The sequence below is a fragment of the Polypterus senegalus genome, chromosome 1, assembly GCF_016835505.1.
Source record: "Polypterus senegalus isolate Bchr_013 chromosome 1, ASM1683550v1, whole genome shotgun sequence".
Classification (NCBI taxonomy): domain Eukaryota; kingdom Metazoa; phylum Chordata; class Cladistia; order Polypteriformes; family Polypteridae; genus Polypterus; species Polypterus senegalus.
Genome location: NC_053154.1, coordinates 274,266,577 through 274,274,538, shown reverse-complemented (window position 1 = coordinate 274,274,538; position 7,962 = coordinate 274,266,577). Strand labels below are relative to the sequence as shown.

Genomic DNA, 7,962 nt, shown 5'->3' with positions numbered 1-7,962 from the left:
CAGGCCACATTTTCGCACAAAACCACAAACACTGATTTACTGACAGCAGGTCAAGTTACACCTTCTAGAAAAATAAAAACACTTTGTGAGATCTGCTTCATTGAGTTTTTGGATTGTAGTTGCGGCCACTTATTACAATATATTGCTTACATATTTTATAGTAATGAGAACAAAGATTAAAGTTAAATAGCACAGAAAGTTCTTAGAATTTCATTATGCTAATTAATCAGGGACTACTGTCAGCCCCCCTATTCCATCATTACATTTTATAATGAATATATAGTATAGTTGTACCTTTATTCTAAATTTTGTACTAAAAGGATGGCATATAAGCCCTTAATTCATTTCTGAACTTTCATACGCCCTTAATTCATTTAGCATCAGGAAGGCTGGAGCCTCAGTGGCACAGGGTACAAGACAGAAATCAGCTCTTGATGAGGTGCCAGTCGATGATAGGACACAACCACACACATACCAACACTCATTCACATGAGGCCAATTTGTAATGTCCAATTAGTCTACCGTATAACATATCCTGGAGGCAGAAATGACCCATCTGCTTTCACAAATAAATGGAGCCTGCATGCTCACTGCAACTAAAACTTTATACTGCTGCATTTTGATCCATTTGTTGGCTCAGAATCAAGACATGATTTCTAGAAAGTATCTATGCTTCTGTGTGCTTTTCTTTCACTGACTACAGAGACTGTTTTTCAAGACTAGGTTTCCTCCCATTTGCCTCAGGCAGAACAATGGAATGCATTTGTCGCTTATTATTTTATTGATCTGCTTCCCACCCAGTCGAGCTCTCTCTCACTTTGTCATCCTTCTGTTTTGTAGTTTGCACGGCATAAATCAGCACGGTTCAAGAGCCATGCATCCTTCTGAGTGGTTAAGCCCACTCATTAATATTCATTACGCCCTGCTCTGATTGGCTGGGCTGTTACACAACAGCAACTGCTTGCATAAAGCAAAGGTCTAGAGAAGTTATATAAAAACTAGACAAGAAATTTCTGAGAGTCTGGGGACACGTCTGGAACTGAACTTGGGAATCTCTTTATGGTTTGTCTGACAGACATACCAGGTGGACATCTTAAGTGACCTCTACAATTTAAGGTAAGTACATAAGCTTTCATATTTTTTTTCTCTTTGTGGGCACTCAAATAATAGAATGAACAGATTGCTGTAGACAGGTTGGGAATGGTTCTGAATCTGAGATGTACAGCCTTAATTAGATAAGACTCTGTAAATCTATTGACATGAAAAAATATGCAGTAGTCCTGATTAACAGAAAAGCTTTATCAAAAATATGCTTTTGGAAAGACAGAATTGCAGTAGGATATGGACATACATACTTTTACTAAAGTGCAAAGCAATACATCATTAAGAATGCTAGCAAAGAACTCTCAGTTTAATGTCTGCATGTACTTCCTGTAATTCATTGCCTTGCAGAATTATCGAAAGGTTTAGCATTATATTATGGCTTTATTCTGAAAGGATGAATTGCATGTACTAAGCAATGTAAACTTCAGATGTTATCTCAAACTTTTAAATACATTTTTGATTAAAGCTATAATGTAATCCTTCTCTGAAAACCTATACTAGTGCATATGTAAAACTAAAAAAAAGGAAATTGCACGGGTCACTTGCTATTTGAAGCATGGCTTTAAATTAAAGAGGAAGATGAAGCTTGAATCATTAATGTATGAATATTAATACAAATAGAAAGCGTACATTAGGGTAAATTGTGACTCTAAATTGACCTGGCGTGAGTGGTTATGGGTGTGGTGTGTGATGGACTGGCATCCCATAAAAATTTGGCTCCTTCTTTGCACTTGATGGAATCTGTGATCTTAAATTAAACTGAATATTTTTTTTTTTATAATGGACTTCATATTTGTTAGTAAAGTTAAAATCACAACTTAGGCACTGTCTATGTGAAGCCTGCATATTCTCCCCACGTTTTTCCTTGGTGCACCCCTTTTTAAAAAACATACAGTATTACGTTGTTTGTGTGATTCTAAATTGGCTCCTTATGACTGAGTGTGGAAGTTTGTGTGAGTGTTCCCTGTCATGGACTGGCACCTTGTGCAGGAATGATTGTCACTTTGCACCCAGTGCTTCTGGGCAAGGTACCAGCTTCCTGGGACTCTGAATGGGAATAGGCAGGATGGAAAATGGAAGGATGATTGGCTTTTGCAAAATGCTTTGGAAGGCAAGAAAAGGGTGAAAATTCTCTCATTTACCGACTAATTAATTATTGTCTTATCTTAAGGCATCAATCTTAAAGTACGGTATATGGAAGCTGGAGTACAATTAGCTAATATTTATTATGTCTCTCTATTTGACATTCCTTCTAAATTTCAATTTCTATTTAAGTAAAACTGGCACTCTTTATTGTGAATGTCATTTAAGTTTATGTCTCTTTTCTCTGTTTCATCCTGACTAAAGGCAGCTTGCCAGTGGAACATTTCTCTTCCATGCAGCCTGTTTGTGCTTTATTCTTCCCTTCTGATGCTCTATGTGGTTAGCAAATTGTTCTACTCCATCACCCATTATGTTCTGCCTTCTTGGTTTTTTTTAATGTAAATGGCAAATAGATCTGCAGCATCCTACCTCACCCCACAAATCAAACAACATACAGTGGCTTGCCCTGTGAACCTTATATTGTAGGGAAAAGTCTGAGGTTGAAAAGAAGAGCACAATTAAATTGTTAAATGTCCCATGGAGCTTTAATGTACGTATACTGAAATGGACAGCCATTCTTAGCACTTGATTCACATCCCACTTATATCCGATACTTTGCATGCTTGATAATGGCAAATGTAACACTTCAGTTACGCACAGATTGATCGGAAGTGAAAGGCAAACTGCATTAAAGACAAGGTCGCTTGACTAACTGATAATGCGTTCAGGAAGATAAGAAGGTTGGTTGCATATTCATTTAATTTCAGTCGGGCTTTTACCCTATGGTTCTGAGTTAATTTAAATGGCCAGCTACTGTATATGCAAAAGTGACACTGCGGTGCAGTGGTTAGTGCAGCTCCTGTCTGTGTTGTATTTACAAGTTCTCCTTGTGTCTATTGGGGTTTTCTCCAGGTATTCCTGTGCTTCTCTTACATCTGAAAGATATATGTGTGTGTTGGTTAAGTGGCAAATTAAAAGCAGTCCTGTGTTTGTGCCCTGTGATGGATTGGTGACCCATTCCAGGTTGGATCTTTCCTTCAACCTACAGCTTCCAGTATAGACACTTGCTTCTAGCAGATATATACTTGCATGCATCATCATTAAATATTTGTTTATTCTTTATTACATTTCTTAATATTAATAACTTATTAAGGTAAAACCAGCTTGCGGTGGAGGGCTTAAAATGAAAACTGTTCTACACAGATTTCAGGAATATAATACTGTACTTTTCAATTCATTTCACATCAACTAATAAACCTAAATTAAATCAAACAGCTGCGGTGGCTGGAGCCCTGCCCGGGGGTTTGTTTCCTGCCTTGCGCCCTATGTTGGCTGGGATTGGCTCCAGCAGACCCCCGTTACCCTGTAGTTAGGATATAGCAGGTTAGATAATGGATGGATGGATAAATGAAACAGTCTCAGTAAATGAATTAGGGTATTTATGGTGTTTTGTACTGCTGGTCAACAGCTTCAAAGACCCAGGTTCAGTTCCCAGCTTGTTTGGAAAGCATGCTTTCTCTTCGTCCATGTGTATTTATGATGACCTGACCACCATGTGTTAGGGAGTTTATACATTTTTCACATATGGGTTTCTCTCTAGGCTCTCTGCATTCCCCCCATTTCCGAAAATTAAGTGAATTGCCAACACTAACATGTATGTATAAATGTGTGAGAGCAAGGTCTGTGATGGCTTGGTGTCCCTTCTAAAATTGGCCCCTTTCTTGTGCTTGATGGGGTTAGAAAAGGCTCCAACCCTTATTACCATTGTATTAGAAAGTATGGTTTGAAGAAAATGAATTGAATAAATTTAGAGACAATGAAACATAAAACAGACAAAATTCCAAGACAGGGTCAGGTCATTTCTACTCAAGGCAAAAGTGGAAGATCATGGAATTTAATTCAGTTTTTGTTGGCACCCTACAGAAAGTCTCACTCAGTGTCTCATTAAGCCTCTACAGTTTTTGGCACTGTAGCTACCCATTAACATTCCGTTGTCCTTCTCCAGATATGTGCACACACAACTCTAGCAATATTCACACATTTTATATTACCATAACTTAAATCAACACTCCTGACTTTTACCTGCTGCAGTTGGGAGAAGCTTAAGCCACTTTAACCTCCAACTGGATTAAACAGGTTTGATAATTAAGTAATTGTGTAATTTAGTAAATGAATCTACTGTGTATGTGATTCCAACTGGACACATATTTTTCATATCTCATAATACGGAATGACCTCCCATCCATGGATTATTCCTTCCTTGGCCCAATGCAGGGACTGACATTGGCTGCAGGCAACTAAAAAAATGGATGGTTATCTCATAAGAAACTTGTATCAAAGACTCAATAGTTGCTTAGTAGTAATACAACAGCACATTTACTTTTTAATGAAATCTTCACTTACCCAGCAGGTGGCACTGCTGCCCATGGGAAAATAATTATAATGAGCTGCTTAAAAGAAATGCCAAAGAAGAAAAATGTAGTATGGTCAAATAATTCACACATTCATCCTGACCAACTCTAGTGATCTGAGACCATGTAATGGACAAAGAAGTCTCAGAAAATAGATTGATGGGAGCGGAGTTATGTCTAGGATTCATAGTAGGTGAGATCCAGGCTGTCCTTCAAACATAATTAAAAATGTACATCTCAAACCATCTATTATTGAACCTGCTTAACTCACTTCAGGGTCATGGGCAATGCCTTAAATGAAGCATAGAAATGTTTAATTAAAAACACATTGTGTTTAGTGCTCTGCATTACAGGTCCAAAAGACTGGGCTCAGATCACAGACTAATCACTGTCTGTGTGACGTCTGTATGTTCTTTCAATGTTTGTGTAGGGGATTCTATGTGTCATATTCCAGCTTAGGCTGGTGACTCTACACTGACCCTGCGAGGATGTGGGTGTGAGTGTGCCCAATGTTGCTTGACAGGTTTCATTTTTCTGTGGTCGTGAGATGGAAGAGCTGGATTTGATGATGAATGGGTGTGAGTTTAGAGCAGCATGAAAGGGTCTGGTTGTTATACTACTGTTCTACTTAATCTAAGACTTTATACTGCACTGTAGGTCTTATGGGTATGGACAATTTCAGAAATACAATCATTTTTAACTAATTTCAGGCCAACTAATAAACATAAATGGGATCTAATTCATTCATTCATTTTCCACTGGTTATCCAGGACCGGGTCGTGGGGCAACAGTCTTAGCAGTGAGGCCTTTTCCCTAACCACACATGCCAACTCATGCTGTGGGATACCATGGTGTTCCCAGACTATCTGGGAGATATGATCCTCTTAGCACGCTCTGGGTCTTCCCCGAGGTATCCTCCCTACTAGTTGTGCCCGTAAAACCTCCACAAGGAAGTGTCAAGGATGCATCCATATCAGATGCGTGAACCACCTCAATTGGCTTCTCTTGATGCAGATGGTCAGCAGTTTTACTCTGAGCCTCTCCCGGATGTCTCTGGTTCTCACACTATCTCTAAGAGAGAATCCAGTCACCCTATGGAGAAAGCTCATTTCAGCCGCTTGTACTGGTTATCTCAATGCTTTCCGTCATTACCTAAAGCTCATGACTGTAAGTGAGGGTAGGGATGTAGATTGACTGGTAAATTGAGATCTTTGCCCTTTAGTTCAGCTCCATCTTCACCACTATGGACTGGTATAGAAACTGCATAATTACACTCACCAACACAATCAGTCTGTCAATGTCACCTTCCTCTTTCCCCTCATTTGTGAGCAAGACTCTGAGATACTTAAACTCCACCACTTGAGGAGGTAACTCACCTATCACTCATAAAGGACAGTCCACCTTTTTTCTACTGAGGACCATTGCTTCAGATTTGGAGGTGCTGATCCTTATCCCTGCCACTTCAAACTCGGACACAAACTGTCTCAATGTGTGCTGGACTTCACAGCCCAATGAAGCCAAAAGGACCACATTGTCTGCAAAAAGTAGTGGTGCAGTAGGATAGGAGACAAAGCACATCCCTGACGGAGTTCCACACCCACTGAGAACAGGGCTGATGTTTTTCCGAGTATGTAGACACAACTCTCACTGCCATTATACAGGGACAGAGTAGCCCTTATCAGGGACTTCAGAACCCCATACTCTCCCGGCACCACCTACAGAATCCCCCAAAGAACATGGTCATATGCCATCTCCAAGTCCTCAAAACACATGTAGACTGGTTGGGTGTACTTCCATGCTCCCTCCAAGATCCTCATGAGGGTAAAGAGCTGATTCACTGTTCCACAGCCTGGATGGAATCCAAATTGCTCCTCCTAGATGTAAGGTTCCATGACTGGGTGGTGTCTCCTTTCCAGTACTCTTGTGTAAGCTTTCCAAGGGAGGCTGAGGAGTGTGATCTCCCAATAGTTCGGGCACATCCTCCGGTCTCCCTTTTTAAAAATAGGGACCACAACACTGAAATGGTGTATCAGCCATGACAGCCTAACAATGTTCGGAGCCTTCACCATTTCTGGGCAATACATAATTTCTCTCAGTATGTCAATGCTCCCCACTTACAGTAGGTCCAGCTGTTCCATTTAAGCCCTGCTACACATGTGTGAATCGGTGTCAATGTAAATAGGCAGGTTCAGAAAATGATCAAGCCACTCCAATATAACTGTGTCCCAGGGCCTGAAATTTGTTCTACTAATTGTGGAATTTTTATGCCTTTCATTTTCTGTTTCATTTTATCCTCTTGCACTGAAGACAAGGATAGCTGTCATATTTTTTCACTATTGTAATGGTAATTTCAACTGAATGCTTGGATGGTTGGCATAAAAATTTGGCCCTTCCGTAGCATTAACTTTGAAATCAAATATAGGAAATTCAAACCATCAGAAAAGGTCAAAATTTAAATTTATATTTATTTGCTTAGCATCCAGTTTTATCCAAAGTGACTTACAAAAGAGGTCAAAGTAATTAAGTAAACATTAGTCTGGGAACAATTTAAGAACAAGTGATACAGTACAAAGATACAAGGGTACAGAATAGATCACCACAAATGAAGAGCTCTGCACAAAAGGCAAGCTAGTTACACTTCCTTATTGGCAAAAATCTAACAAAGTCAATATAAATTAAGCAGAAAGTCACCCAAAAACACTCTTCAAACACTTCTTTAAAACATTGAGGAAGTCAGAAGTTTGAATTTAGATGGGCTTCTTGTTCCACCTACTAGTAGCTACATATGAAGAATCTGGATTGAGATTTAATGCCATGTTCAGGTGGCATCACCAGATGCTATTCATCAGCAGACCTGAGCAAGAAGGAGCAAAGAACCTCACATGCGTTTCCACAAACATAGGTGCTGACCCACTGACTATTCTGTAGGCAAGCATCAAGGACATGAACACATGTAGATGTGCCGCTGCAGAAAACCATTGCAGTAATGTGAAAAGAGGAGTGACATGTGCCCATCTTGGCTACATGAACACCACATGTACTGCAGCATTTTAAAGCATCTGTAGCTCCTTGGTGACACATATTGATACTCCTTCCAGCAGAAAGTTAAAGTAGTCTAGATGTGACAACCCCAAAAGTATGGACCAGGAGTTGTGCTACATATTCCATAAATAAAGCTTCTTATCCAAAATATGGTTTTGTGTATGTTGCATTAAATGCATTAAATGGAGTTTGAACGAAAGGAGATGGATAGTGCAAGATAATCTGCTTTAGTCAATTAAAACCTGAATTTTGAAAATTCATATTTTGTTAGAATGATAACTGCCAGTGAGTGGCTCAAGGGTACAAAGGTAAAAGTTATTGT

The 7,962-nt window shown here is 39.4% G+C and overlaps 1 protein-coding gene across 2 annotated transcripts in view; it reads left to right on the top strand.

The window, feature by feature from the left end:
- The first annotated feature begins 973 nt into the window (after positions 1-973).
- LOC120542222 (cartilage acidic protein 1-like) overlaps positions 974-7,962 on the top strand; it is a 201,989-nt gene continuing 195,000 nt past the window's right edge. Inside the window, exon 1 of one of the 2 annotated variants that reach the window (XM_039774533.1) lies at positions 974-1,116. The gene's annotated coding sequence lies outside the window, so the exon portion shown is untranslated. The remainder of the gene's footprint in view (positions 1,117-7,962) is intronic. The other variant, XM_039774526.1, reaches the window with a different exon arrangement.